A 5,160-nucleotide genomic window follows, 5' to 3' on the forward strand; every position below is an offset into this window, starting at 1 on the left:
AAGAAAGAAAGAAAGAAAGAAAGAAAGAAAGAAAGAAAGAAAGAAAGAAAGAAAGAAAGAAGTGTATCATGATAGTTTTCTCCTTTAGAAATAATTCAAATGACCTTCCTAGAAAGAGTCAGCAGGTCTGGGGATATAGCATGCAGAAGGCCTTGGAGTTTAAAGCCCAATACTGCAAGAAAAGAAAAGGGAGGGAAGGGAGAAAAAAGAAGGAAGGGAGGGAAGAAGGGAGGAAGTAAAGAAGGAAGAAAAAAATGAAAAAATGAAGAAAGGAGGGAGGAAGAAAGGAAGGAAGAAAAAAGGGAGAGAACAAAAGCAGAAAAAGCAATGGGTCATTAAAGCAAAAGGGCAAGCAGTACAAATATAAATATATGACATAAAATCTGTTGAGACAGTTTAGAAAGCTTTAGAATTTGCATGACATCAAACTGAGTGGTATTATTACTGTATAGAAACTTAAGAAGCTCCACCTTGGCCTGGCCTAAACCAAACTCAGGGGTGGGAGGCATAGAGAGGACTCCTGTCTGGCTGGAGTGGAAGTGACCTGAACCCGTGACACTTCAGGATGCACTGGTTAGGGAAGGAATGGGCCAAGACTCCCCTGATGGGCACTTGAGCACCACAAGGCTCCTGGGAGTCCTTCCCCCAAGCTCCCCACCTTCACAACCCCCCCCCTTGCAGGGGTTCTCAGTGGTCTGTTCCGTTGCCTGGTGCAGGTTTGAGTTCCTCACCAAACACCTGAGTGTTCACAGCCTATGTTGGCCTGCCTGGGCAGGCTGTGATTGTCGTGGCAAGAGCCAAAGCCAACTTAGCTTGATGGAGGCACCAAGGACTGCCCTACAGCCATATTAGTGGGTGATCCTGGAAGAAGTAGGCAGGGTTTGGGCAGCATTGTCTGAAGACATGAAGCCAGGCCCTAATCCTTATGATGTTCCTTGGGAGTTGGTGATGTGTAGAGCTATTGGATGTTTTGCTCTTCTCTTGTTTTTGTGGAGAAGTTTTCAGTGTGTTAGAAGCAGGCTTTATGTGGGAAGAGAAAAACAGCTGGCTTTAAAACTTTCCAGAAGAATTGAAGAAAAATGTGAACTACTTGAGAAAGTTAGCCTTGTTCAAAAAGAGCTTGAAGGCTTAGAGTCAACTTTAAAGGGCAGCAATTCTGAGAAGGGTCTAAGAGACGTCCCAAATTTGGAGGCAACCTATGAAAAGCTGCATAGGTCCAAACTGAGCCATGGGGATGAAAGACTCTTTCTAGAAAAAGAGCTAAAAGAACAAAAGGCCAAACATTGTAAACAGGATGAAATCATGGCAGATATATCTAGAAGGATAAAGTCCTTTGAAGGTGAATCAGAATCAGTCAGATCACAAATAGCTGAAACTAAAACAAACTTGAGACTGCTTCAAATGAGTGAGGAAGGACTTCAGCTGGCAATGAAGGAAGCCTTGGATGAACGTTCCCAGCTTCAGCAAAGTCAGAAACCCATCTTACAAGGAGACGCTGAAGCATGGAGGGAACAAGGACATGTCCAATGTAAAGAGAGCACCACATTGGAAGACTCTCAATTCTATGCAAAACAAGTTCAAACTGATAAAGAAAATCACATGGAGTCTCTTACTGAAGGCTTGCTGAAGATGAAAGATAGGTCTTCTCCAACCAAGGAAGCCCAAACAGACATTGGGAACTTGGAATGGGGAATGACGAGTGAATCAGGAATTGGTGCTCACTTGGATGATGAGCCCAAAGGAGCTTTGAAGAAACTGGTTGATGGTGCTAAGCTAAAGGCCTCCTTAGAAACATTAGAAGGACAAAGATATCAAACTTGTGCTTTATTATCTGAAGTAGAGAAAACAAAGGAAGACCTTAGAGAACAGATAAGAAGTCTGAAGACTGAACAGGCAACCTTGTTATCAGAAAATACATGGCTTGAAGGTGAGAATGAGAACCTTCAGCAGAAATTTAAAGTCATGATGGAATTCTATCAAGAAAATATGATGAAACTCCATGGGAAACTCAGAGTAAAGGAAAATTACCGGGTGGGGCAAGAGGAGAAACTTTCCAAGGTCAAAGAAGAGATGGGCCATACAAGAGAAGAGCTGGAGACCTACAGAAAGCGAGCCAAATATCTTCAAGAAGAATTGGAGAGAACCATTCAGTCCTGTCAGGGGAAGATTATTTACTGTGAGAAAAAAGCACATGAGAGTGAGTTGGCGGCTTGGATTGCTGAAAGAAACCTCCATTATTTCATGAAACAAAACGCTCGCAACAGACAAAAGTTAACTGAAAGGGAGCTTCAATTTGAACTTGTAGAGGAAGATCCCTGTGCACTTGGTGTTTCAAATGCAGCATTGGGCTGAAAGCATTCCCCCAATGGTCCCTCACCATTGGGTCCTCCTTGACAAGGTGGATGTTATTCGAATTATGGTAGACCATCGCGACCAGCAGAACTCAGAGGTTCTAATCTGCCTTCTTTGGATAAAGAGGATGGGCCTATGTTTTCAGAAAGTCAATCCAGTAGAAAGGAGACCAAAATCAATCTTGATGATTCCAATGTCCCCGATTCATCTCTCCCTGCTGAAAACCAAGCAACTGGCTCTGGCTCATTGTTGGCACCTTTTCCTCCAGTCAGAGGTGAATTGTTTCCTGTGGACCCGAGGAGTCAGTTCATGAGAAGAGGACCATTTTTCCCTCCGCCTCCTCCAGGAAACAGGTATGGGGCACCTCGAGATTATTTTCCACCGGGCCCACCACCCCCTCCATTTTTTGCAATGCCAGATGTCTATGAATGGAGGTATTTTCCTCATGACCTTACCCCAAGAGCTGGATTTCCTCCCCCCACCCCTGTATTCTGAAAGTAGAAGTGAGTGCCCTTCAGGCTTCATTCCACCTTCAGGTGAGCCTGCTACTGAACATCAACAAGAAACCTGATGTTTTTGATCTCTCTTCAAAAGTAATTTGACTTACCTCTCATTTTTAGTTTTTAAGTAATTGCTTTTACTTAAGTAAGTGATTATACTTTTGCTCCGACTGAAGCTAAATAAAACTATAATTCTTAGGATAGTATTTTGGAAATAAAGATGGTTTAAATATGATACTATGAGTAAATTATTTCCATTCTATTTTACTCTAAAGATTACAGCATTGAATTTGATTAATCCACTATTCTATAAACAACAATGGGATTTTCATGTATGTCATCTAGCCTTTGGGGATATTTTAAATGCCCAACAAATTCAGTCCCTTTATACAAAGAAGTGTATTTACTATGATTGTAGCAAATGTGAAAGGAACTTTATGCTTAATGAAAGATTTTCATTGATTTTCAGTCTTGTGGGGCATGTCAACTAGTTTTCCCATAAAACAATAACTAGAGCATATTAAGAGTAAGCCAGAAAACACTACTAAATATGTCATGGAAGTAGGAGATCTCAAATACAAAGAAAGTTGCAGTTCTCAGGAAACATTTTGGAATTGGAAACCACAATTTAAACTCACTCTGTTCCCATTTTCCCTGAGTCATCTTGATGACTTCTTCTTCTTCTTCCTCCCTTCTCCTCCTCCTCCTCCTCCTCCTCCTTCTCCTTCTCCTTGTTCTTCTTCTTCCTATTTTTTTTTGTGTTCTTCATCTTTGAGTTCCCTTCTATTGTACTCTAAAGTGTACAGCATTGAATTTGATTAATCCATGATTCCATAAACAACAATGAGATTTTCAGTTATGACATATAGTTTATTGGGATATTTTAAATGCCCAACAAAGATAGTCCCTTTATACAAAGAAGTGTATTTACTATGATTGTAGCAAATGTGAAAGGAACTTTTGCTTAATGAATGATTTTCATTGATTTTCAGTCTTGTGGGGCATGTCAGCTGGTTTTTCCTTAAAAGAATAACTATAGCATATTAAGATTAATCCAAAATACACTACTAAACATGTCATAAAAGTAGGAGATCTGAAATATTTTAAAAAGTGCAGTTCTGAAGAAACATTTTGGAATTGGAAACCAAAATTTAAACTCACTCTATTGTCATTTTCCCTGAGTCATCATTGATGACTACTACTTCTTCTTCTTCTTCTTCTTCTTCTTCTTCTTCTTCTTCTTCTTCTTCTTCTTCTTCTTCTTCTTCTTCCTCTTCCTCCTCCTCCTCCTCCTCCTCCTCCTCCTCCTCCTCCTCCTCCTCCTCCTCCTCTTCTTCTTCTTCTTCTTCTTCTTCTTCTTCTTCTTCTTCTTCTTCTTCTTCTTCCTATTCTTCGTGTTCTTCATCTTTGAGTTCTTCTTCTACCTTTAATAAATTAATCACTCAATTAATTAATTAATTTTTATGTGATTCTGAGGATCCTACTCAGTATCTTGCATATGCTAAGTGAGTGCTGTGCCACTGACCCAACACCCCATTCCCTGTCTTTTATATTTTATGCCCATTTTCATGAAATTCAGAATTGCATTAAGGCATTAAAAATATTGAGCCCAAAAATGAAATTAGAATGTACAGTATGTACTTATAGGCAATTACCTAAATGATAGATGGCTGCCTGCTAGTGTAAGAATCAAAATTTCCACAACTAAAGGACAATCTTTGTTCCGACATTTGAGCTGTCATAAGTAAAGTATACTATTTCCTTCATTATTTATGAGGACACATATAGCACCAATGAATGAATCTAGTAGGTATACCAGTAAGTTGAAATAACCACTAACAATCACCAAAAAAAGGAATTGAGTATATCTCCATTCTCAAAGAAAAACATGGATAACCAACAACAATTAGACCTAAATTATTTCTGAATGTTCTATTCATGATGGGAATTCTTTCATTCTATAGTGGTCTTCTCAAAGGCCTGAAATATATTCTAGTCCTTACTAGCATCTGCTCTTCCACAAAAGAGGACTTGGGAACAATAGAATTTGACTGAAACACAGTAGATTCATATATTGAGGGATATCAATATTTCTCAAAAATGCTGTGGACACCGGAGTACTGATATTTGTTAAAAGAATCCTGTTTACAGTTTGTGAAGTAGAAGACTCTGAATCATTGTTTTTAGTAATTACCAAGACCACATGATTCTAGGCTTGGTACTTTACAAAAGGGAAATGTTAGAAAAGTTTATGGAGATGAAAGTTTCTCTAGCTTTCATATTATTTTTAAGAATAGGAATCTTTTAA

At 39.2% G+C, this 5,160-nt stretch overlaps 1 pseudogene; it reads left to right on the top strand.

Moving 5' to 3' along the window:
• The first annotated feature begins 816 nt into the window (after positions 1-816).
• LOC144372791 (melanoma inhibitory activity protein 2 pseudogene) lies at positions 817-2,923 on the top strand (annotated as a pseudogene).
• Positions 2,924-5,160: the final 2,237 nt, after the last annotated feature.

This window comes from Ictidomys tridecemlineatus, unplaced genomic scaffold (assembly GCF_052094955.1).
Source record: "Ictidomys tridecemlineatus isolate mIctTri1 unplaced genomic scaffold, mIctTri1.hap1 Scaffold_163, whole genome shotgun sequence".
In the NCBI taxonomy this organism is placed as follows: domain Eukaryota; kingdom Metazoa; phylum Chordata; class Mammalia; order Rodentia; family Sciuridae; genus Ictidomys; species Ictidomys tridecemlineatus.